This window comes from Apostichopus japonicus, chromosome 8 (genome assembly GCF_037975245.1).
Source record: "Apostichopus japonicus isolate 1M-3 chromosome 8, ASM3797524v1, whole genome shotgun sequence".
Taxonomy (NCBI): domain Eukaryota; kingdom Metazoa; phylum Echinodermata; class Holothuroidea; order Aspidochirotida; family Stichopodidae; genus Apostichopus; species Apostichopus japonicus.
The window spans coordinates 21,219,821-21,247,759 of record NC_092568.1 but is presented as its reverse complement, the minus strand read 5'-3'; the positions used below and the strand labels follow the sequence as shown (position 1 = coordinate 21,247,759).

Here is a 27,939-nt window from a genome sequence, read left to right as displayed (position 1 = left end):
ATTTCCCTTTAGAAGATCTTTTACGCACGTTACAAGCACGCAATCGTTGTGGTGCAAGCTACGAATCATACTACAATGTGCAAACATAAGAAAGGAAGACTTTCCGAATTCGGCCGTTTGTTGATAAGTATGACATGCCATAATCTTTAGCGCTTAAATCAGTAACAAATACCTGTTTCAATGTTGATCTTTGGAACAACAATATATAGGCATAACTTACATGAATCTGCGCAACGTATTACAATGTTTCGTGCAACAGCTACCAATGCTGTTGATAGGTCAGTTTAGTTCCTAAGATCTACAGTACGGAATTGTTGATACCCATATTGTACTACAAATGCAAAGTATTTCCATATACATTTCAGCCCCTCTTATTTCATTTACATATATACAGTGTGTTTTTGCAAAGCACCTCTATACAGGGTTTCCACTGTGGTATTTCACATTCCCCCATTACTACTAGGCCTATTATTAATAAAACTTAGTTTGGTGGCAAAATGTCAGAAAAGTGTTAGAATCCATTCTCAGTATCAACTTATTTGGTAATATCACTGAATTTCATTGCTGTTTGTTAAACTAATGTGTTCTTGCAGTTCTGAGACTATATTGACATATGTATCTTTTTTCATAGTTAAATTGTGAAAGGTTCATGATATAACTTCTATTGAGAAATGATACATTTTGAGGTTATTCATGTAAGGCATGAGTGGTATTCTCCAAGAAAAACTATGATCAATTGTACTTCAAACATCTTGAGGTATTTAAAGCTACTTTTAAACTAGTTTATGATATCCTTTTGGGGTAAAATAATCACTCTTATGAAATGGAGCTACTGACTGAATAATACTGTCAAATGGGGTGTTAGCTCAGTGGTTAACGCCGGTGCCTTTCAATCATAAGGTCCCGAGTTTGAGTCACTCCAAGATTAATGTATGTCGTCCAGTTACAGAGATGTTGACAATTGACAATTCATAATCATGGACGTTAAATATGAATCTAAGAGACTGACTTCGGTCAGCTTGCAGCTTTGATAAGCCAATGATAGCTTCTTTGCAAGTTCCTGCTTGCAGGAGGATCTAAAATACATAAATGGAAAAGTCAATAATCATTTAGTATATTATGAAGTACAACACTGATTGCTTTAAGTAAAAATATGTAATTAAGTTGGCATGTATCTATAGAGAATTCCTTTTGCAATATTACATTGTTTCTTTCAAGTAAACTCTTGTGTAGAATTGGGCTAATTAACCTTTGTATGCAAATTTACATTAATGACATACACTGTAGAATGAAAACTTTGAAATACAGGATAATGTCAAACTTGGTAGATATGAATCACAGATATCCTGGAAGTGTGACATTGCTTCATCGACAAATATGAATATTTGCCAGAGGAAATCTACCAGTTAAACCTATGTACGAACACACCCACTGTTGTCTGTTGGGTCAGTATAATATCATCATTGGTTCATGATGGAATCAGTTTGTTGGCTCATTTAATAATCTATGCAGGGAATAATTTATCCAGTATCATATCACAAAATGCTAAGCAGAAATTATCAAATTGCTGTACAAATCCAAAGATGCATAGTAAATTTCTTCACACGAACCATAGTATTTTATAATTATAAAAATCAGAGCCTACACAAGTACTACACAAAATGTCAACACCAAATTATACCCTACTATGTTATTTCCAGCCATGACACTTCATGATTGATTCACTTGAGCAAAGAGTACACAGTGTTTATGACTATGAAAACAGAAGTCTACCTGTAGACAATTTTGGATCTATAAGTTTTTTTGAAAAGTTCCCTTTTTTTTTTTTACTTTTTAGTAAATCAAGTGTATTTAGCCCATAATAACAATTTCTATTAATTGTGCCCACGCAGTGATTGTTTTCCTTGATCATGACATGTGCCGAGGACGCACACTATGTTGCAATTTGGTATTGCAACTGTTTTGACAGGTATTGCAACACAAGCATATAATACACTATTACATGCTGTATGGCAGGTATTGCAACACATGGTACACATTACGTTTATACCAAGCTTTGTAACAGCAGATATTGCAGTAACTAGAATTGTACACTCTTCTTGAGATTTAAGTCACCCTTGAAGTAATAGCTTTATCCTATTGATATGCAACGACAGGGTAATTAACATTTTTAATTGCTGTCAGGTTGTTTTGGGACGACCCAATTTCTCTTCGGATGAACAAAGTCAGCTTTGGAGGAGGTCGTTTGGATGACTAATTTGTTTTACATCATATTAATAGTCAGTAGTTATTTTTACGACGCATAAGCGACCACAAATTTGTGGGAAGCCCTTAAGGGCTTATGGATTACAACTTACACGTCGGGTGGCTTACAATTCAACATATTTTAACTCAAATTTGGAATCTTTTCAATATAGAAATTCATTTCAGATGGGAAAACCGTAGATTGCTCTTGGATGAAAAACCCACCTTAGTATGACCCGGCAGGGGATCGAACCCGGAACCTCCTGATTTCTAACATCATTTGCTTCAATTGCCACCGCCTTTATCAACTCGGCCACACCACCGGTCTATTCAGATTGCATTTAACTAAATAACCCCATATAGAAAAGAGGTAAATTTATATCACCATCCATCACTTTTGAGATACTGACAAAAAGAAAATATTTGTAGGCCATTGATTCAGCTGAGTATTACTGGCCCAGGTCATATTCACCATACCAACACATCACTCCTTTAATTTTACTACACATATATTGGTCATTCTTTGTTTATATATTGCTACCTTTTTTCAGACAACCAGATTTGCTGTTTGGACAACCAAGATGTAAGACCTAGGTGTTTGAGGGACAACCAGGAAAGAAATCCCGAAAAAATTTGCCCCGAATGAACAATTATATGTGGAGCTAGGATACAAGTAAGCATTTAGATATGAAATAATTTTTTTTTTTATGGCTGCAACAACAAGAAAAGAGCATTGATAAGAGAAATTTTCAAGATCAGTCCCATAATAATTCAAGTTGATGCTGTCTCTCAAGCAATTACACATGGACAGCCAGTGGATAGATTTGATTCCAGTTACCACATTTTGGATTATTCAACTTGCCATTGCTATTTCTTGTAACATTATTGTCTTTCAGTTTCTTCTGTTTAGAGGCATGAGCAAGGATTACCACACAATTGTAAATGGTTGACCATTCATAGAACAGATACGGTCAGAAGTGAGGTCAAATATGGTGATTTATCTTATATCGGATGCAGAACTTGACTTCAGAAGAAGGGACGTTTGGGAAGAAGAGGCAGCAGTGTTCTGACCAGTGGTGACCTGTGGTGACCAGTGGTGAACTGACCAGTGGTGTTCATTACATAAGATGGTGAGCATACTGTAGGCCTAAGAATCTGTTTATCTTTCATAAATAAAGGTATCAAGACCGTTTGGCCATGTTGTGTAAGACACCACATTGAGCTATAACATAAATTGTCTCTTGCAAATCATCTTAGAAAGCTCTGCCTGGTTTTGAATTTCCAAGATCTGGTGCAGGCCTTGAATTATCCAACTGCACTGATGATAACAAATTTCACCATTGATCTCTTGCTGTATTGCCCTTCGGTATCAACTGTTCAAATGGCAATAACTGCCATGACCCCTTTAATTCAGAACTTGCCATAGGTGTCATCATAATAATCTTTTAACTTCATCATCAATACATGTCATGGCTCAAAAATTGTCCAAAATCCAGCAACATTTGCAACAGAAAAGCATGATAAAGTAGCTTTTGAGAATGTAAAGATCTAGATTAATGGTTTCGCAATGATCTTATGAATCGTTCCTTCTTACTGTACGTGTCTTCTCTCGCTTTGGAAAAAAAAGCGCCTCGGTGCCGTTTTGATAGCTGAAAACTTGCAGTGGTACCCTGCCATTTCATTGAAAATCTGGGAGAATTTTATGAAAATCCTCATGCTCATTGGGAAATAAAATAAAAGAAACTTGTGTCTTAAATAATAGATGGTGCTGGTTCTAGTGCTGCTGCTCTTTTTTTTTTCAAGATTGATCTGTTTTCTTATTAGGGTTAATGGTCATGGTAATGCATGATTTGGGAGGGGTAAGGGGGAAAGGGGAGGGGGTGGAAGAAGTTCCACATGAGGTTATTATAAAGCAATCATTTATTCCTTATTGTCACCACCATAGACATGTCAAAGGTTGTATGTTTATCAGTGAATCAGTTTGAGAGTTACTTGTCATTCATCTAAATTCAACACAACCATTAATTACAGTTTTGAAAATCTGTTTATCTGGACTGATTGGGAAGAAAAACATACCCTATAATATCTAGCTTGAATCCAAAGTGTCATTGCATGGACTCTAAACTATAAATCTGTGTAATGTGTTAATAAATAACTCTATCAAATGAAATGTAATTAACGGTCGTTAGCAGATAGTTCAGTAAACAGCACATACAGCCATTAGCATGATTCATATCTTGTCATCAGTCTTTCAGATTGTCTCAATAAACAATAATAAGCTACAGGTCACATTCGCAAAGAAAGAATTTGTAACTTCGGTATCTGTCGAGAGGTTTATCAAAATGTATCACGTAAAGAATGAATGTATATAGCCGTGCAATATCGTGTTATGTGATAAAGAAAGGTATGTTGAAAGTCGTTAAATACAAAGGAAGTTTAGGAATACTCCAGATTAATAATTAAAACATGATTAACTCAGCAAAAGGCAAATACTGATAAAAGTTTATATTTTGCTCTTTGGATTTTCTTATCCCTAGAAGTAGGACTTGAATTAAAACGAGAGATAACACCACAATCAAGATTTTTAGAATAAAAATTATAATAATTGGCCTGCTAGGCATTTATTTTAAGGTGCTATGAAGCGGACACATATATGCATGGGGGGGGGGGGGGGTGAAGCACATATCTGTCGGAGAGAATTCAAGCAAAGTAAGGAATTAACGGGGAAGTAGAAAAATGTTACAAATTCAAAGAACCGATGGGTTGTCATTGCAGTTTACAACAATACCAAGACATTTAAGTATTGTAATATTTAATGTGAATGCAAAAGCTGGAATCTTTAGAATTCAAGGAGTTTATGGCATCATGTTGAGAAGACCTCTGAAGCTCTGTACTGTACTGTAGATGAAGTGTTACTATGATTTATCTTGGATTATGAAAGTTACAACAGGTCTACTGTAATCCGTTTATGCCCCTGGAGGTACAGTACTTTGTAGAGAAAGGGGAGCATCATGGGGACTAGGTTAAAGATGTATCTTCTGGTGGGACAAGAGGAGGGTGAAGAATGGGTGATGGTGTGGGGAGGAAAGAGAGGCAGGAATTGTTTTGGTAGGGTGGTGCCTGGGAGACATCTTTGTTAAAATTCACAATTTTATTGCTTTGCAGCTTAATGCTTACATCTTGTCAGACAACTAGAACAATCCTGTTGAGTTGTCGTCCGAGAAAAAAGTTTGTCTGCAGTAGCGATTACTTGGACAATCATATTCTTTAACCAACTGTGCTGTTCTAATGATCCTAAAATAATTTGTTGTTGCTGCATGAGGAATATTAACTAAGAAAAGCTGTTTTTCCCTTTTAGTAGTTCTGCTTTGTCCTAGTGTACAGAGTAGCGGTGGAAATCAGATCTTAAGATGCCGTTGTCAATTTTATAAATTTACTGTAAAGTTCTGCAAGCATCTATAGCGTCATGTATCCAGACTTTGTTCTTGTCGTAGGTTGTAGTGTAATTTCTTGCAAGTCTGCATTGATTAATAAGTTAATATTTTACTTTAATCAGTTTGTCTGATATGATTCTTGTTTAAATTACAAATTGCCACCAAGGGGTCACAGAGGATCCTGTTTCGGGTAAATCGATATCGTAGATTAAACGTTAAAGAACCAAACTCAAAGTGGTAAGATACATATTGACTGTCGGCAGATAAACAGAAAAGTCGATTTAGTAATTAGTACGTTATGAGCAAACGTGCAATTTGTTTACTGTTGTCATAGTGGGACTGGTGATATAAACATCAATAGTGTTCCTTAAGTGTTGAAAGTTCTAAGAACCATTAGGTCATTGTGCAATGATGTCATATAAGTATATATACCATAAACATACTAGTTAGGACTGCTTTATTGTTTTGTGCCTTTATAAAGACATACCCTCAATATGTTGATGAGTATTTGATATCGTTAAATACCTTGAACACCTTGTTCCTCATCTGAACTTCCTTCCTCAGGCTGTGACAACCTGTCCTCATTTCGTCAAACAACAAATACTGTATCAAACATTTCAACTTTTGTACACTTCCTCCATGGAAACATTTTTTTTAATATCAGGCAATACTTTATTAGATATCACATAAATAAAATGCTGTGCCAAATGGGCCAAGTGTTTTTCACCGGTGCTGTGGCCGAGTGGATAAAGGCGATGGTATTTGAAGCAATAAGGCTTAGCAATCGGGAGGTTCCGGGTTCAATACCAGACCAGGTCATAGTAAGGTGGGTTTTTCATCAAAGTGCAATCTACAGTTTTCCCATCTGAAATGACTTTCTAAATTGGAAAGATTCCAAATTTGAGTTAAAATGTTGAATTGGAAGCCACCCGACGTGTAAGTTGTAATCCATAAGCCCTTGCGGGCGTCTCCCACATTTGTGGTCGTTTAGTGCGTTGTAAAGATAAATGCTTATTATTATAAGAGTACAGATATGTAATATTCATTCTATGTACCTTAAAACTCAAGAAACTTATCCCTCTCAGCATTTTGTGAGATAGAAGATGCAAGTTTTACGATTGCTCAAAGCATGAGTTCATGTAACGAATACTAGCTCTAGTCACTGACTCTTAAAAGTGAAGCGACTCCAAAATGTTTGCAAAGTATTTCCTCGTGACTCAAGTCAGGAAAATATCTGATGGCGATTCCGCCTCAACCTTAGAGGGATAGGTCATGATCGATCGTGGTGTGAAGTAAAGTGCAAATGTCAACAATTGTCAAAACTGAAATGTTACTTGTTATTAGGTACCATACTCCTGGTTTTGATCGGCTTAATACCCAACTGAATACCCCACCCACAGAATTCTCTGTTTATTTTAAAATGAACAACTCGAATGGAAAATTGTCATTTTGCCACTTCCCAACATGAAACTTGAGCCATCATTACCTCAGAGTCCCACCCCTACCCCATCCCCTCCCCCTTCCCATCCCCTCCCCCTCCCCTCCCTGACCCTTTCTTAACTGTCTTTCTTAATTGTCACCACTCAGTGGTCCAGACTTCGCTAATTTCCATTTCATTGTCTGTTATGTTGTTTGCTATATTGTTTTTTTGAAAGCTATATTTTGAGTTCCTGCAGTATACTAAACTCTGTCCCGCAGAACTTCAGTTGTCGTGGTGATCCTCCTAGAGTGATGTGAACTCTCTGTGGCATTTATTTTACCTCTTACTAATAGGGTATTTCCTGTTATTTCCACTTCAATGGGAAGCTCGTAGAAAGATAATACGCCTAATTAGTGAGGGCTATATATGGCTTATTTGTATCAGGCGAAACAATACAGCATATACATAGGTAATTAAATTACCTTTGAAAACACACTATGTACCTTTCATCTGCATTGCAGGGAGTTGAGATTTGTTTTGAAAACAACATCAATTATATTAACACAAAAACAAGTTTTGGTAAACTCTCAACTATGATTGTTTGGTAATTTCCTCCAGTGATTCTGTAAGGTACTGCTATAAGTCAAAGCAAAGATTTCTGATGGCCATATATGACACACCAGTCGGAATAAATGTAGGAGTGATGGGCATCAAGGGTCCACCATTCCTTCCTTCCGTCCCTCCCACCCTCCTCAACTCCACTATGAATTATTTCTTGCTCATGCAGTTAGAACTATATAATTTGTGTTCAGCTGCAGGGGTTAATGCTGATCAAAGGTTTCTAGTTCGAGGTGTAGTAAATTGTCATGGCCTCGCCCCACTAACACCCTAAAAAAAACCAACCAATTGTTTGTGATAATAACTTCAGAAATATAGGCCTTGCTGGTACGACAGTCATTTACATATCGTACAACCACTATATAAACGTATGTTCACATGACAAAATTTCAGTGGAAAAAAGTGGGGAAAAAAAAAGGGGGAAGGGAAGGAACCCTAAGACATTTCCCATGTCGCCTTCCTCCATCCAACTGTTTCTGCTATTTTTCTTTCCACCTCAGTCCTTGTGTTGTAATGCTCATGTTTCAACTCCTCCTGGCAGTGCTATCTCTGTCACACCAATACATATATATATATATATATATATATATATATCCTCCTGCAAGCAGGACCTCGCGAAGAAGCCTCATTGGCTTATCAAAGCCACAAGCTGACCGAAGTCAGTCTCTTAGATTCATATTTAACGTCCATGATTATGAATTGTCAATTGTCAACAACTCTGTAACTGGACGACATACATTAATGTTGGAGTAGCTCGAACCGGGGACCTTATGATTGGAAGGCACCGGCGTTAACCACTGAGCTAACACTCCACTGTTTATTGTATATGTTTATTGTCCTTATTAAAAAAAAATTCCTGTCCTGAAGGAGCTCGTTAAAGAGCTCGAACAGGTTTCAACCGGCTAACACACCAAATTTCTGTAGTATGAGTTTATGTTGGAAGGCACCAGGAAATTTATGTCAGCAGTTTCTTGGTTAGGTCCACCTAATTATTACTTCCCTAATGAGTCAAGACTGGTGATCTAATGAATAAGGTATCAAAACAAGGGTTCATTGTTTAGACTGTATGGTACACTTGTATTGTTGTTTTCAGTAAGGTGGTCTTAAGAGATGACAGATAGGCCAGCTTCTATGTTGTTTACTACGAAAGTTCATTTCTATTGTCCTCCAGCCGCGAGTCTTCACTCCATCCCATCTCCATATGTCCACCAGAAAGACTAAAACCAAACAACGGTAAGCAATCGTCAACCTCTTTGATCTACTACCTCCTGATGCAGGCAGGATAAGAGGAAGGATAAGGATGCTAGGTTCCCAAAGGCCAGCCAAAATTGAAATATGAAGAGTGCCCAGCTAAATATGTCGGATAAATATCATTGTTTCTTATTTTCATAGAACCCAAAGGGAGTCTGGTGACATATTTTGTCCCTGGGCTGCAAGTTGGCTTTCAATGTCTCTGAGAAGTAATGCTGCCATAATGATCTATGGTAAACAGGGGTACAAACACTTATACTTTTGGGGATCCTTATCCCGCTTCCCCCAAAAAGAATTGGGGGAACAGCCCCCCTCCCCCCTCTGGTAGATACAATGTTACAAAAATCCTAGTGAACAGTACATAATTATAAAATATATATGGGGTACAACCGTAAGCAGAAGAAAATTCTTCAACAATGATTCTAACGTTACCACCATATAGCACCATTTTACTTCTAAGCACCTTCCATTTTACCAAATTCTTAAAAGGAAGGGGACCGATTTGCTGGATCCAGTAAAACAGTCTGCCTGTAATTCAGGACAGATTTATAAAATTTGACATAATTCAACAGTTCCTTTACAATAAAGAGGGATGTGGGCAGGGGGGGTGGGGGTGGAGGGTGGAGGGTAATAGGAGATGGGGGTTTGTGATGGTGTGCATGAAAAAGTTTACAAAACTAACTCTTTTCTTTTTTCTATTCATGCATGTTATTCAATGAGTGATGTTTAACAAAGAGATCTTCCTTTGACTTTACACATTTGCATAAATACATATTATTAGAAACCTACTCTAGGCTAACTGTAAAGAGTCACCTCAAATCCGGCCAGAATTCCGGCTGCCAGATTTGAGATTGGGTACATCCCTATCATGTAGGGTAAAGCTCGAATTCAAAGCACTTTTTGGAACCACCTATTCTGTCAATTTCAGCCCGCTGAATTTGTGGATACCAGTAAAGAATGTTTGACGACCGTGATTGGTCTGTTGACTAAAGGACTGTTGGTGTCTCCGAACGTCTGATCCAGCTTCAATTGGGTAAGTTTGTAATTATATAAGTAAAATGAATTTACCGAAAAACTGACTTCAACAGGATTTTAATTTTATAGTGACCTCAGGGATGCAAACACTTCCTGCTGCCTTTTCTGGGTTGTATGGAATGAAAATTGAATTTGATCTCTGGTATTCAAGGTATCGTGGCCACTCACTGCCCCTCCCCTCTCCCCCACACCCCACCCCCCCAGGAAAGAAATGGTTATGTAGGGAAAGTCACCTACGAAGGACAAGATCCCATTCTAGACAGACATTTTCTTTGTGCCCGCCACTTGTCATGTTTCCATATTTTACTGACTGTTTATAAGACAGAATTATACACTACTTTGATAGTTAGGGGTTTTCATGCCAACTTTGTTGTACCTTGAAGGGAATATTATAGGGAATTTATTTACCAAGTAAATATTTTTTAAAGTTTAAGTGAATCCCAGGACATTTTACAAGTCAACAAAGCCTGTTCCAGCCAATTGTTTGAGGACACCTCATTAAATCTGCAACACCCTCGAACGCAAACATGACTCATGAGTTTCTCTCAATTCCCCCCCTCCCACCTTCTTTTTTTTTTAAATTTTATTATTTATCCTTTTATCAACCAGGCATTAATTTTTTTTCAGTTTGTTATGCTATAAAGGTGAGGCTTTATGTCTATCCTTCTTTGTCTAGTTCAAATATTTGCAGTTTTGACTGTTTTGACATGAGTGGTTGTAAGGAGCTGAAGATCAAATATTGATCAGTCCTCAGTTACTTTTGAGGAACTATGTTTTGACTCTCCCATATGGTTTGGAAGGTTGAAAACAGGTACCTGGATATGATCCGTAACAATAGATAGCAATTTAACGGTTTTATGGAATGAAAACTATAACACTGTCTGAGAACTTCTTGCGAAAAAAAAAGCAGTTAATGATGTTTTTCTGTTTTTTTTCGTGTCAACGTTTCCCAGGAATTTTACTGATCAATCTGAATTAGTCTGAAAGAGGCCTGTGTTCTGCGCCCCCATGACAGTGAAACAGTGTACTTGGAATAAGTTTAATAACCCTACATAGGATACATGTGATGTTTGTGTGTAGGATGGATTACGATATATGACCTTCAGGAAGTCAAGATCCTAATTGTGCCGAATCATGTCAACCAGAATACACAAATATACAATAAATTTGAACATTACTCATAACCAAAGTTTACAAAACCATATGCTACTTCAAACCGGATTCCAAAAAAAAGTACAATGATAAGTGATGGCTTCTGGTGATACCAGTGGAAGGTAATTATCCAGTCCCTGGTAGTCATGCAGAGTAGGCTAGCTAGGGTAATACAAAAGGTCTTGCAGAGCCAGGCTCATGAAAAATACCCCAAAAAAAGGGGGGGTGTGGGGGGAACCTGACAAGTTTGGGATATCCTTTGTAACATTGATGATGGATGGTTTATAACTGTATAAACCAATGGTGAAAATAAGTAAGGTGCTGGAGGCTAGAATAATACGAAATAGAATGGAACAGAAATTGCCGAACGGCTCGCTCAGATCCCAGAAAATATTCACTAAAAAGTTAAATTTAAATGCATAATAACATCCAAGCAATAAATAACACACTCTCGGACAATGATCATATTTTTTTTTAAAACCCGAAAGTAAGCAGCAGAGAGAGATCGTACTTATTATGTTGTTGCTGTGTGATAGTTGATAGACTAGAAATTACCACATGACCCTTGTTAAAAAGTCGATGCCCCCTTTCCCAATCTCCACTGAAAGGCCCTTCAACGGGGGCCCGATAATTTTCACAGAGAGTGGCCTGTGGTTCCAGTCGCCACTGGATACCAATATCAAATTTCAAACCCAAACAAAAACTATGCCTAGATATTTTCCTTCAGAAATTGCTGATACATTCAGTGTTCCAAATATAGATCATAATACATGTAGGTTTGAACATGGAGCTCTGTTTATAGCTCTATGGTTTGAATAAGCGCTGATGAATATATGACTTTCCTACTCAACTAATAGGAAATCGCAATTCATAGTAATAATATGTTGTTTTTTTTTGTATCATGTGTTTATTGGTTAAACTGTACTACACCTTTTTTTCCCTTCCTTTTCCTGGGAATTTTGGAAAAGCCAACAAGGTGCCACCAACTGAACAAATAGTTAGTAGTATTATAAAATCTGTAAAGGTCAATAATTGAGCTAACCGATAATTTCTTGTTTTTTTGATTCAATATCTTTAACAGTTTGTTTTTCAAGATATAATTGTTCCTTTATATTTGAAACAACTCTGTATTGCACTCACATTGTTGAATACAAAGATAGGTCTGTGAAATTGGTTCCTGAAAGTTCCTTAACCTAAGGCCACCTCATTCACACATCCAAGTATTCGTATGGGTTTGGATCACAATGCACTTCCTCAATAAGCTGTATGAAGACCATTAACTCTGCCTGTTGTATTGGAAATGTACAAGTCAAGGTGGGGGGGTTTGGGGGGGGTTAATGCCACTACCATTTACAGAAATAATAATATTATTGTAGAAACTAAAAGTAGACTCATTGCCTGTGCAGGCCTGTTTGTTCTTTGTCACATGTGTGAAATTAAAGGAATAAAACTGCAATTGGAGATTTTCCACTGCTGTAACTCCTATTTATACATTAACAAATGAGAAAACAAAATGATACAATTTTTCCAACCAGTCTTCTAAGATGGATTTTACAGAGAGGTAGTCATATCGTGAGTACTGTGCCAGTGAGTGTAGAGCAAGCTTTAGGTAATGGTTGCCAAAAAAGGTTAAAACACACAGAAATAGTTGTGCTGAATGATCTTTAAATAGTCGATTCCGTGGCCCACGTTCCCCCCCCCCCCCGCCCATCCCTTTTCTCTTTCTGAGAATTTAAGCTGTTAGTGTGAATCTCTTGATATTGTGTGATTCATTTGACGTTCTGTCATGAGATCCTGATACCATGACACACATGACTACATAACTGCTATTAGTGCCCGCATTGCACTCTATCTCTATATAGTCTTATGCAACTTTCACATTTGAATTGAGGTCACTTCCCGAGTGGTGGGCAGCTCATTCACCCTATCATGAATCGTACGTCAGCACTTTGGAAGGCGTCTTTGAGTTTATTGAAGGCGTCTTTAATTTTTTGGAAGGCGTCTTTGAGTTTTATGATTCACGATCTAGTATAGAATAACTCATGTTCTTTTCGGTTTTTTTTTCGTTTTTTTTCTTCTTTTATTTTCGGCGGTACCATTAACTGTACTTCTTGACTTACACGAAGCCTATATTATTAGGCATATTTCCTGCCACATCCTGTATTACATTTCACTTGATCCTAAACGAAAGTTCTTGGTATTGTCTATGGCTTCATAGTTTCCTGTTTGTCACGTGTGTGTAGAGTTCATTTTAGCCTTTCTCGATGGATATTCCATTCACGTTTCTCATTTCACCGGCTCAGCAGTTCAGTTTTTCTACTGCTTATATGCTATTTTTCCTTTCTTTGATTCCTTGCTGAAGGCAGAAGGGATCTATGCGTGTGTGTGTGTGCGTATGTATGCGTGTATGTGACACTTGCTCCTAAATGCTCTAACTTCAGAAGGATAACTGGGGTACATTTCATATTTGGTATGTAGGTTTCCCTTAGATAGAACTGGTTTGGGATTGTTATTGGTATAGGTGAAATCTCATTTGAGGTCAGCATGGGTCAAAGTCTGAAAACATTGTTCACACAATATGTCAAAAAGTGGATGTTGTAGGAAGTTCAAACTTGGTGTGTAGCTTGTGCTTGGTGAGTAGAAGATCAGTAGTGTATTTTTTATGAATGTCAAAGGTCATTTGAGGTCAACAGAGGGAAAAAAGTCTGACAATCTTGTAAACATGATATCTCTATATCTACAGAACCAGAACACAAAAGGAGCTCATATCTGCATGATATGATAACCTAATATGTACACAATTTGATGTACTTCAGAGTTCCTTTAAGGTTTATACCAGGTGGCAAAATATGTCATACCATATTTCCAAATAGAAAACTGCAGAAACTGGTATGTATGGCTATGGTTTCTCTATAATGAATACTGGAACCCTATTGTTTTTGGTGGAGGATACAGGTCATGTTGGTTCTGCAGAGGTTACACTCTGGAAATTTTAAATATGACATCATAAGATAGGCAGTTCCATCAGATATCACATTGGCATCATATGCCTTTCCTATTATGAGTACAAGAGCCCAGTAATTCTTGTGAAGGTCAAAGGTCATTTGAGCTCAGCAGGGGCAAAAGTGTAAAAACCTTAATAGCACTGTCGCTGAATAATTTTGTTTTTCAAGTTGAGATTTCTAATTTGCTTCAAATCAATGGATGTTTGTAAGGCTAGTAGCATTCAATCCCTGCAAACCTTTCTTCTTAGTAAGGGATGTGGTCAGTATAATCAGCTTTTGGTTTCAGCATGACATATTGCGCAACAACATGGTGTACCGAAAAGCACATAATTGGTCAGAGCTTAATTGATACTGTTGTTATGAAATTGAGAATGATTTGTATTTTGAAGAACCTAATTAGTAATTCCTGAAAGATTACACCATGTCAGGGTAATATTTCATCACTCTCACTATCTTGGTATACATCCATGCTCATACCATACTTAATTGGTACATGTTTAAGCTGCTATTTAATATATGTCATTTGTATCTAAGTTTAGTCAGATATTACTGCACAATATCCTAAACAGCCCTGAATTCTCAATATTAAAGGCCTTGGGGATTTATTTTGACACAGGACACTTAACCTTAACCCATTACACAGTGGCGGAGCTAGGGGTATTGGTCAGGGGGGCGAGAATGGTCTGTAGGGGCGCTTTCGATGCTATCTAAGCGGAGCGCCACCACAGGTTGGCGCAGAGCATACAGGATTTTTTGAGTAAAGATGCTCCCTAGATCGCCGGAATTGACCCTTTCCTGACCTTGCTAATTTGCAGATAAACGAAGAATAAATAGGTGTCATTGACAACAAAATGTGACAAATATCAATAGGTAGATGAGAGCGCAATAAAAAAAGTCAACAATCGTGAATATGTAAAAGTGGTAAAAAGCTGAAAAGTGCGCCAGCAGTCCATTTGAGCCCGTCAGGGGGGGCATCCGCCCCCCCCCCCCCGACTGTATGAACGCTCCGCCACTGACAGTGGCTGTCATTAGTGCTTGTTGTATTACAAGTACATTTAGTGACAGATATTGTCCTAATATTTGCCCAAATATGATTCTGATATGACTCAGATTACTAGGAGTACAGGCTGTTGTACTCAGAAGAAATTTCAAAAGATCTTTTGCAAGAATTATAAACCACAGTAAAACTGAGCTGAATCAATGAGAGCATGTTCTGCATATATTTTATTTGTAGCGGGATGAAACGCAACATATGAATGAACTTCATTCTTGGTCGTGTGCATTCTCTTTTGTGAGTATGGCAGAAATTGGTGGAAATCATAAAGTCATTTGAAGGTCAAAGGAGAGCACAACGTAAATATTTTGCAAACATGATAGTTCCAGAACCAAACCAAAAGTGCTTAGTAGTAAGTTCTTCTTGGTAAGTTTGTAAATTCTCATGTTGAAACTGGTGGAAGTAAAAGGGCTCTTGAGGTCGACAGTAAGCAATGCCTCATTCTCTATATCTTTCAAAACACATCATATCTTATAAATGCATCTTTAACCTTTTCTGTGAAGGTCAGAGGTCGTTTGAGTCAACAGAGGTCTTCTAATAGATGCTTAGGTCTCTTTTAGTGCAAGAACCCAGCTGATCACTTGTTTTCATTTAATGGTCAACCCCTTAAAAAAATTTTTTTTTTTTGTTTTTTTTTTGGCAGTGTTACATTTGAATGTCCACATACAAAGTTTGGCAAGAAATCACTAAGTCTGTTGACTTTCTGGTTTTTTTGGTTTTTTGTTTTTTTTGCATGGATGTTGTACAAATGCAAATGTAGAAATTTTCTCAAATTCAAAGTTCTCAAAGAACTTAAGTTTAACTGAACTGAAAAAACTAGCAATTTTTCTCTTTGTGTGCTATAATAAATATAATATGAAAAAAGGTAAAGACACCGACAGAACAGAATGAAAAATCATTTGGCTTCATTAATTATAACTTAAATACCCAATGGAAAACAGTAAATAATCCATTTAAGAAGGTGGTTATTAATGCATGTCAGGAAAGCTGAATGGCTTTAGTAAAACAGTTATTTATACATCACGTTGGCTTACAAATTTTGTGACTCATACAAGATTTTAGATTCCCCTCAAATGGAAAACCACGTTTAGCTGGTCAGGTTTGAACTCATAATCTCTCAGATACTAGCTTTTCATTGTTTTAATGTTCCGTCACAACCACCCCCCCCCACCTACCCGACCAAGACCCTCCTCATTAACTTGAAAATAGTATAAACTTGTATAAAAAAAAAACTCTTAAAAAGAAATCCGATGCAATGAGATTGGGAAATATGCTAATTTCTTTGTATTGTAAATATGCTAATTTCTTCTTTGTATTGTAATGCCATTTACCCAATGAGTAAGCCACTTCTGTTTCAAACCAACAGCACCACAACAATTTTTGTTTTGCCAAGTGGTTTTTATGGTGGACAGTTTCAGGTAAAAGGGATGCTCTTTTCAATCGCCACACATCTCATACTTCCTGACCTAATTACCCCTCGCAACCCATCCCTTTCTTTCACTGCTGCGATCTTCCGAGTTTAAACTGAGATATCACATAATAAATATCAGCAAATGTAAAAAAAGTCATTGTTTTCTGTTAGTTTTGGCAGAATGTATTTATATGTGAATGATTCGTAATGTCAATTTTCTTTGTCTTTGTCTTTTTCTTGTTTATGTTTTGTTGTTGTTTGAAGTTCAGAGAGGCTGCTACTGTTAGATGAGAATGGGTACACTGAAGGTGGAGAAGCTGTAAGCTACAAGACCATTGGTGGGTTCTGCTTAATTTAAAGGTTAGTAGATGCATTTCAATATTTGGAACTTAAAATGCTGTTAAATTGAAAGCTCACCAAATTGGTCTAACACTAACTTGAAGAAAATGTGGCATATAATTTAAGGTTGTCTGATGTTGGGGGGGGGAGGGGTAAGGGGAGGGAGGGAGACAGGGTGTAAAAGTTTGTTTTTGGGGCAGTGTAGATGACGTTACTTTGATGTGTGACATGGACCAATGCTGAAGTATTGTTAGCACTCAGTCTTTTAGTTGAGTTTAGTTGAGTCATCTTAAGTCAACAGAAGCCAACATCTAAATATGGTATGGATAATCACACCCAATTTAAATCTCCTTTCCCCATCCCCCCACTGCCACCCCTTCCCCAAAGAAAAAGGGGGAATTGAAAAAAAAACTTAAACACTTATTACAAGCTTTATACAAAGATATTTTATTGTTATTTCTGGTTATTACTTGTTTCCAGTGATGCCAAAAGCAATGTTTCCCAAAGATAGTAAGTCAACAATAATAATAATTGTGTTGTCATGGTATTTTTGCAAAATGTCTATAACTTAACACTATACTCTTGCCAATGTGATGGGTGTGTCTATTGGAATGCTTGCTGAAAATTGAACATTGTCTGCATTCTAGTTCCTAAACTAAAGTTATAATGATAAAAGGTGTGGGTGAGCAAATATTTTGTTGAGGCTACATTTTCATTTTAGAAGAGCTTTGTATGCATATTTGCTAGTTTGGGAAGCCCCGTTGTTGAGAAAGCTAAAAGACAAGTTTATTTTCGTGATGGAATTCAACTGTTGGAGTGAGTCAGCACAACCCTTGTGTTTTACACTTCATATATGGCTTTTTATCTGTATGAAGAAAGAGAGAAATAGAAAGAAAGAAATAAAAACAAACTTGGGTGTTGCTGTTTTGCAGAAGAGTTCCGTCAATGTAAATAAAAGTATTGATATTGATAATCCATCATGCTAGTGAACTTTGAACTGGCTCATGTATTCTGTAGTATGCATTTACCCGAAGGGGCAAATAACAGCTTCATACTTTTTTTATGAAAGCTAAATATTTGCGATGGCTGCGTTAGTCATGGTTCTGTACAAACTGGGAGTCAATCATTAACCTAAATATGATGACATTACAGTGAAACAGATTGAGCAGATTGTTGCATCATCATCATCGTGAAGTACCAAATAAACATCAAACACAGCAGTGAGTCAGTAGCATTCAGTAGCATAGTCAGGAAGGTGAAGGGAGCAGCATGGGGGAGGGGGGGAGGGGTCTGCATGCAAGTCTAATGAGAGGGGGGTCAAGAGGGCTGCGGCCCCAGAGGAGCAGACTCGACTAGTAGGCGTGGCAAAATATGGAGGGAACTCTGGAGAAATTGAGATGAAGAATAACGTATTCTTGATTTCACAATGTACTGAAGAAAAAATAAAGGGGGAAAGTAGAGGCCTTTGGACATATTTGTCCCCTGCTGCCTGAAAAGGATAAAGAAAGAAAATTTAAGAACAAAAGAGGAGAAAGAAAGAAGAAATTGTAAAGTGAGTGAGAGAGAAAGAAGTAATCCCTTTAAGCCACTCTTGAAAGTCATCTTTGGTATGGAAGCACTCGTGCCTGGATGCATCATTTTGTTGATACATACATAATACATATATACATATGGAACAGTATGTATGAAAACATAGGGTAGAGTTTGTTTATGTATGCTGCCACCAATTTAGATGCAGTCTCCCATTCTTTTTATGTTCACTGCGTCAGTTTCTCTGGTATTGACTCGATGCATGTTGCATAACATTTCTCCATACTAATGACATTGTAGTACAACACTGTGGGACACGTTTGTTCCTTCTGTAATATTTTTTGAAATATATCTCAGCGATGCCGTTCTTGAGGTGTTTTAAGTTTTACCCTTCCTTTATCGTACGTAACTGAACCATGACTTGATCCAAATGTAGACACTAATACAATGTCAACACAGTTCTAATGTTGTTTGCATACAGGAATAGTTACTGGAAACTTCCTACTCCCCCTGTTCCCTCCCTACCAATTCCTAACACCCCTCCCCTCTCTCCCGACCCCACTAGCATTTGTCTGTAACACATCCTGTTTATACATGGCTCAGTATTTTGCTGCCAGATCTTATAGAAGATAGCACAATCCAGTATACATATATATATACTGTCATCATCACCAGTGTACATAGTTGATAGCCTTGACTAGTGCTAGCAGGATACATGGTATTAAATGTCCTTACTTGAGAAACAGAAACCTTTTGTATTTGAACGACTATGACTCATAGTTAAGACTGTGGCTCTTTTCCCGATGTTTGATTTCTAAGTATACATGGAATTCAGAGGATATTACGTGCAAATGTGATACATTACAAAGATGTATGTAAATGGCCTAACCTACCGTTAGTTTAAAAAATATAATTTGCCCATGGAGGCACTACGGGGGAGGGGGGGACATGATGGGTCAATTTCCCTTTGCCCCCCTGTTGTCCCCCAATCAGATCTGCTAATTATCCAAAATATATAGAAGTAGGCTAATCATTTGTTTTAGCAACAGCTTCCAATGCAATGCATTTATGTGAAAAATTGTTAAATGATAGCACCATTTTGCATTTATGTCACTTTACTTGTAGAAAAATTCCCAAAGAGGAGAGGAAACCCCATCCCTTATGGTATCTTATGTTACTGTATGGTTTGGTATGGTGCGTTATGGTAAGGTACTATATGGTAAGGTATGTATTGGTACTGCATGGTATGGTATGGTACGGTATGGTATATTACAGTATAGTATAGTGTAGTATAGTACAGTACAGTACAGTATAGTACAGTATAGTATAGTACAGTATAGTACAGTATAGTATAGTACAGTATAGTACAGTATAGTACAGTATAGTACAGTATAGTACAGTATAGTGTAGTATAGTACTGTATAGTACAGTATAGTACAGTACAGTATAGTACAGTATAGTATAGTACAGTATAGTACAGTATAGTACAGTATAGTACAGTATAGTACAGTATAGTACAGTATAGTATAGTACAGTATAGTACAGTATAGTACAGTACAGTACAGTATAGTAAAAAGTAACACCAAAGTGGTATTCAGCATTTCCAATAATTCCACTTTAGTCTTCAGTAGTTCTAGAAACCTTCATTATGGCAAGATACAAACCTGTACACTATTCCATGTTTATTGTTCTGATAGATATATTGATCTGCATTGAATAAACACATTGACCTACTTCAAGCTCATTAAGTTCAAGCAAAAACTTCTCAAGTACTTCTCAACTGTCAATTTGTCATGTTGCAAGTGTAAAGATGTTCAACAAAAAAGCGGGGGGGGGGGTTGGGGGAGGGGGACAGAGGGGAGGGCGGGGAATTTGAACCTCATAGTTTACTTGTTTTGCATTGGGCACTTTCCTCACTGACTTTACTTTTCATGCTAAAGTAAAAGGTGGCAGCAGACAAGAATTAATATTTCCTATGTAACATCCTTGACTTACTCATTAGCTTTTCACACATGTCCTTGCAAGGCTTGTAGGACACAGGGTATACGTTTAATGGTCGTCTGAGATGACAAAATTTATGTTCAGATAATCAAAATCAGCTATGGAGGTCTTCCAGCAGATGACTGAGTTGTTTGCATCAGATTACATTTTAACAAAATACTTTCCAAATAGGTAAAATGATAAATTGGTATCACACTTTCCATCACAGTGGAAATAATGAAATGAAAAATAGTAATGATCCTGTTAGGCCTATGATCCACCCAAAGGGGAGTTTTACCTGGTCCAAACCTGGTGTTCTATTCACCAAACCTACACATCTCTCCTACAGTGTACATATGGCTGTTCTTTTCACCAAACCTACACATCTCTCCTACAGTGTACATTTTGCTGTTCTTTTCACCAAACCTACACATCTCTCCTACAGTGTACATTTTGCTGTTCTTTTCACCAAACCTACACAGCTCTCCTACAGTGATCATCCATTGTTATTATTGTTTTAAAAAAAAAACCTGGATTGCTGGGCATGTTGGCAACTCCTGACACTTTTGATTTTCTCATTATAAAGATTCTTGTAAATATTATATTTCCTGTCTGAGTACATAAATGTTTACTGATTGAAAACATCAAGATTAAGAAGATCACACATTACTTTGATGAGTCTAAGACAATCACGGAAATATTTTCTACTAAATACTTATCTGCTGCCACCAACTCCTACAGCTTTTCTTACTGTGATAGAAATCATGAATTGCGCCACCATTTTGTCGATGATCACTTGTAGACTGTAGTAGTACATTGGGAATACATCCAGAATATCAAGTCACTTTTCTCAAGTTAGAAAGGACAGAACTTTTATAATTGACCATTTGTGAGTTGAATAAAATCTCACAACTGTAACGACTTTCCTTAGACATTCATTATTCGGTAAAGAAGATCTGAACTTTTTAAAGACAAACGACATTAGTTTTGAGTCCTATCTTCACAGCATGTTCCGATGCTGACTTCAATTTTTTAATTTTTAATTTTGAAAATGTTTCATTTTTATTTGAAAATACTAGGTAGGAAATATGGTATTTAATGTCACGTGGAGAATACATCAATTCATCCTAGCTTGTCTTTAAATTGTTTTTTTTTTTTCAAAATTGTACCCAATATTTAATTTTGATAAACAGATCAAGTGACCTGCCTATGCCGATTGACCAAGGTAGTACTAGTATTCCTCGCTACAATTTGGTACTTCAGAAAGCTGTAGACAAACTATGTTAATTTAAGCAACAAGTGATTAATAAAGAACAAAGAGTTGTTGGTGATGACGCATAAGGGTCATTAACTATTAGGACAATGTAGTGACATAATAAAAGCTGCATATGCTTAATTACTCTAGTAGCTCATGGTGGTGTTGTATGCAATTTATGTCAAGAACTAAACTCTTCAAGAATCCACTAATTGAAGTTCCAGGAACAATATTTGCCACTGACGGCAAAATAGCTGAAATGGCCATGCCCCATTTTTGAGCGAAGTACTACCATCCGCCTTGACTGTATACATGTACAGAACTGTTGGACTTATGAGGTTGCCCGACTACCAGTAAAAAATATTAATGATCTCTTGACTATTCCTTTAACTTGCTTGACACAGAAAACTGATTTGATTTGTGAGGTTTCTGTTGAAGTAAGTTGTAAACCACTGTTAATAGCTATGTATAAGGAGTTGTATGTCAGAGGCAGATCCTGGTGCCCAGGCCTCTCCCCTCTTCTCAGATCTTCTCAAATTTCGTGGTACTAAAACTGAACTGCAAAGACATAGTTTTGCTCGAAACAAGGTAAACAGTGGAAATATTTAGCACACTTTGGGTGTGGAAATTCCTTACATACAATATACCAATTGTAGTTTCTCATATACTGCAAAAATTTCTATAGATATTTTGTGGTAGCTAAGACTTTCGTAGTCGAAAGTAGCGAAAGTCTTTTCGGAGAAATCCTCGCTCCCAACGCTGTTTTTGTACAATGTACGGCGTTATATATGTAACATCCAGTCAGATAGTATTCATATATATAAACCAAGCTGTTTTTCTCTACCTTGAGTTTTATGGGGGCTGAAAGGTTTCTCATGTGTGATGAATAACATGTTGTAGTCATAAAACTGACAGTGACAGAAATAAGAGTTTAATTACCAGGTGGTCATTTATCAACTAAATTAGATTTCACTCGAGATTGAGAGAAGAGATTGCCAGTGTCCGGATTTGATCAATTGTGATTTCTATGCACAGGATGATTTAAAAGGGTGAACTTTCGATGCAGAGAGAGAAAATAAAAGGAGAAATATTTGTGTTAGTTTTGGGGTTTGTCCAATAATTTTGATCCTACTTGAAAGATAAGATCCGAGTTTGCCTTCAAGATTCATTTGAATGGGAGACAGGCTTGTAGAATGAGTACAGAACAAATAGAATTCCCTTGGTTTGTAATATGAGTACTTAAACTTGTACTAGCATCTATCCAAATTGTCCATACTACTGGTTTGAGTACAAGTCTTACAGGTCAGGCATGAGTTTGTTTATTTATTTGTTTTATCACAACAACAAAATTACAATGTGAAAGGAAGTCTTCTATAAAGCCTGAATTGGCTTAACAGAGTAGAAAACTCCCTGGTTAAAGAAGAAAATTATAATACAAGTTGAATGAGCAGAATGATACAGATACTTTAAAGGATTGGTTCAGTTGTCATACATATTTATGTTATATGAAAGAGGACAATTAAAGAAACACAATGTTGAAAAAACTATTCAAATATATTTTTCGGTTAAAGAGATATTCAAGTGTAAAGTTTCATCAGATTGTGTAGAAACTGCTGAAATCTGACTAGCTGTGATGTCACATCCTCACGTTCCCGAAAAGTCTTTGTTTTTTTCTCTAAATATTTTGTGAGATTTCATGACTTTCAATCAAACCATATGTCAGGAGATCTCATATTTGTCAAAGGAAGTATTTGAGATTAAACATCTGAAGAATTTTTGATTATATCATTTTCATATGTGTTAAAAAATGTAAATAAGTTTTAAAGAAATATCAGTAAGTCTTTCTACACCAGTCGTTTTCAAAGAAATTTTGATATCTTCAAAGTGTCATATCTCCTTAACAGAGCATGCTATCATGGTAGTTTCTTCATTGTTCTTTTTGTCTTTTTGTGCTCTTTCATACAAAATAGGCATGTCAAACACCTGAACCAATCCTTTAAGGAGTAATAACTAGACAGGATAACATTGTCCTAGTTCATAAAGAATTTAGCTGTAAATATAATTACTTAATAAATATAAATATGGCATAAAGACCGTATTAGTATGTTGTGATGATGTCTTTCCTCAAATACTTCTTAAATATTATTATTATTATAGGCTGATCTTTATGTTTTTTCTTATTAATCCAACAATCTAACATGTCATTAGAGCCTGGAGATCAATGTTCAGTGTGATTCTGTTGTTAAGCAATGCCCTTATGATATCACACTTTAAAATTGCTCGAAAAAGATCTAACCAGGGTTTAAGCAAGTTGAGACAAAAACTTGAGAGATCAACTCTGTTATTCGGCACTGAGAGCCTTCAGTCAAGAAGAGAAGATTAAGAGATGTATGTTTATTTATTTGTTTTTCTATTATTATTTATTTATTTATTTATTCTCTTAATTAAGAGCCTTCATTCATGGAGAGAAAACTCAGAGATGGAAGTTTTTCTATGATTTTTTTAAATATTTTTTTATGATTCTGTTCATTAAGAGACTTGAACAGTCATGGTTAGAAGACCCAGATAATGGAAGTTTATTTATTTAATTATTTATTTTCTTTTTATTATTCTGTTCATTAATAGCCTCCAGTCATGTAGAGAAGACTTAGAGATGGAAGTTTATTCATGTATTTTTTTCAAATGATTTCTCTGTTCATTAAGAGGCTTCAGTCATGGAGAGAAGTCTCAGTTTACATTTAGAGAAGTTTGTATGGTTGGTGGTCATGTTCTGCATATTATTACTAACCTTACAAAGTATTATTGAAGATGATATTGCACTTAAGATGTCTTTATACAAAATGAACTAATGAATTACCTGGTAATTAATGATTTTAATATCATTCTAAAAGTGATATGACAAAGACATTGAAAGATGTTTGTTAAGATGTTTGTTCAGATGTTTGTTCAGATGTTTGTTCAGATGTTTGTTTAGGTATTGCACTACATTATTTTTGGGGTTTACCCGTCAAATTTTATTCAGAATAAAAAATAAATAAAAAATAAAAATAAATAAAATTCTAAATAAATTCAGAAAAAGTTGTGCCAATGAAAACTCGCCTTCAAATGATAAAACAAAGGACGACACAGATTCGGAAGGAGTCAATTTATAATTGCAAAGTTAACATATAATGAACACCCACGATATAATTCCAACTTAGTCCAAGGTTGAATGCTACTGTGCAATTATGCTTAATGATTTAAAGGATGGGTTTTGACTCAATTTTCAGTTCTCTCTTTGGATTTGTAGAGAGAGAGTAAGTATCTTGGTCAAGGTGAATCAGGTATAATACTGTAATCATTATTGATGGATTACTTTGTGTAAATTTTTTGTGTAACCAAGGCAACTAACGACTGTTAATTTCTCTGTTGTTTCATCTTTTGCTTTTCAGATCAAGAAATGGCAGCGTACGTTCGTTCGTTGGTGAAGGACACGTCGGTCTGAAAGTGAACAGGAAATAAACACGTTAAATTCTGGATGTAACGAAGATAACCCTAAACAGGCCTTTAGGATTGTAATCTTGCAGAAATTTGGACTTGTTGCCTCCTTTCTTGATGCTACATTATTATTATGATTATTATTATCATCATCATCATCATCATCATCATCGTTATTATTATTATTATTATTATTATCATATTATTATTATTATTAATAATAGTCATATAATTATTATTACTATTATTATTATTTATTATTTACCAGATTTATATAGCGCTCCTTTCATGCTTAAGCATGTTCAAGAGCACTTTACAATGACAACAAAATGACAAAACCCTTAAAATATGAATATGAAGACTAAAATGGATGCAGCTTAAATATTAATATTAAAATATATTTATATACTAAGGAATAATATTAATAACTATATAGATTTTCAGTGAAATTCCTAAAAGAATTTTAAGTAAATTTCTTAAAAAGTGGCTAATGTTTTGGCATCACAGATATTTTTTGGCAGTGCATTCCATAGCTTGCCAGCTGCAAAGTTAAATTGTCTGTAAAATTGTCTGTAAAGGATAACTAAAAATAACAATAATAATAATAACAATATCCTACAGCTCTCTCTCTGTCTCAGTCTGTATGTTTTCATACAGCAGCAAACACTGTCTCATGGTCCAGTTGGTGTATATCATTGAATGACCTTACATTGTGTTTCTGTCATGTGAATACAGTATGAGATTTGATTAATGTTACCATTGTATGGTACCATTAATTACCATTAAATAAATGGTAACATTAATTACCATTTAAACTGAGACTAGATATTGATCACAGATGACATGATTTATGTAATTTAGTCAACAGAAAGGATATGTAAAAATTGTTAAATTTAAAAAAAAAGTATTTTTTGTTTGGGGGGAGGGGGGGTGGGTAAGAGTAGGTTTTATAACCATCTTTATTGCCATATACATACTAAGCTAAGAAAAGTTTTGGTTAACTTTACAAGGAAATTATTCATATAATGTTTGCATATTACAAAAGTGTACAAAAGGGTGTTTTGTTATACTGGCCGGATATGATAAAGATTTATTAGTTGCAGTTGGGGTAAAGTCCCATTTTCCTAATAAAGTTAATTAATTGCTTTATGTTATTATATATCTTTCTTTTCGTTTCCTCCAGTTTTAGCATCAATAAATGCCACAGAAATAAAGATTTCCTTGGAGACTGCTTCTTTTCTTTGTTTGTGCTTAATTAACAAAGCAAAATGGATAAATTAATGAATGGGACAGTCAATTGTTCTAGCCAATATGCATCAATGCTGTCATGAAAAAAGGATAAGCTCTTTAATCTTTTCACTTTTTTTATTTTATTTTTTTATCACAAAACTGTCCTGAAAGTATGAAAATTGCAAACCAAAGATACATTCTGTTGTTAAATTGACTGCTCAAATGCCCAAAAGAGCATCTATTGGTATAGATCACACTTGGTTTTAGATTCATCTTGCAAACTTCAAGAACCCTATGTTTGTGGTTGATGTCAAAGGTCACATGATATCAACGTTATAAATACGACACACTCCTTAAAATATGCAATTTCAACTATGGACGTATAGAACTCCATTGGTGCTATGTCGTTTCCCCTTTTCGATGGAGCAAATCGGAAAAACCATCAATAGCGAACAATTTCCACATTAACGTTTGGTTGAAAATCACACTTAGTATGTAGCGTCCTGTTAGTAGGTGCAATGAGTCTTATGTTTTTCATAACCGGTCAAAAGAGGTAGGGTTCTGAATCTATAGTAAGTTTGATTGTGTTGAAATTGGTATGTATAGGTCCATCTCGCAAGGTAGCCTAGTTAACTGAATCTTATTGTTTTGAAGGAGGTCAAAAGGTTTACCATGATGATCAAACTAAAGGGTACGATATATTTTTGTTTGTGTGAATGTAGTAGGTTCTTAACATCATGCTGGATGAAGCTTTTTATACCCGGTAAGATCCCCGGTTGGAGAAAAAATTACGCTATTTTTGTTAAGTGAATGCATGTCACAGATCACTTTAGCACAACATTTGTCGAGTTGTGGAGACGCAATGTAAATACAACTTCACTCCAAAAGTACTGTACTGCAGCTCTGTTGAACGATTTCATTGTAAATGCCATTTTTCGCAAAGAAAGATAAAACTTCTGAAATTTTCTTTTAAAATGATGGTCAACTATCGAAAGTCGTTTGACCAAGATATATTTATTGTTTCAGCTAAAATCCTTACTCTCTCCGAAGAGGAGAGCTGGGAATTGAGCTTCTGTAGAAACCAAAATTACTTCCGAAAGAGCAATCAATAGAAAGAGATGTTCTCGCGCGGCGCGTGCCAAGTCTTTCCACTATTACCTTTTTTTTTTTTTTTTTGGGGGGGGGGGGGGGGGTTAAATGTCTATTAGCTTAGTTTTAGTGTGAAACCATTTCAGACAAGCCCTACCCCCCCCCCTCCCACCCGCCGGTACCCCTTCATGGATCTCCTCCTTGAGATGATATATTATCAAGAAATCAGTAATCTATTGACGCGGCTTGCCGGATTCGTTGACCTTTCTCCATCTCTATGTATCTATCTTCCTCTCTCCCTTTGTTAGGACACTTTACCCTAGTTACCTCCTTGTAGTCTCAGTGCTGAGCAGTGCTCATTAATAATAAACCTCCTCCTTGAATAATTTAAGATGTCATTTCTGGGACATATCAC

General features: G+C 36.1%; 1 long non-coding RNA gene across 6 annotated transcripts; it reads left to right on the top strand.

Moving 5' to 3' along the window:
- On the top strand, positions 1-26,070 carry LOC139971035 (uncharacterized). Of its 6 annotated transcripts, XR_011794292.1 has the most exons (8): positions 24-127; positions 2,418-2,614; positions 2,796-2,917; positions 3,141-3,374; positions 8,888-8,949; positions 9,896-10,000; positions 16,889-16,984; positions 25,160-26,070. It is a non-coding gene; the product is annotated as an uncharacterized lncRNA (long non-coding RNA). The 6 variants fall into 6 exon arrangements; XR_011794293.1 differs by lacking the exon at positions 2,418-2,614 and having other exon boundaries at positions 1-127; XR_011794294.1 differs by lacking the exons at positions 24-127; positions 2,418-2,614 and adding an exon at positions 1,668-2,157.
- The last annotated feature ends 1,869 nt before the right edge of the window (positions 26,071-27,939 follow it).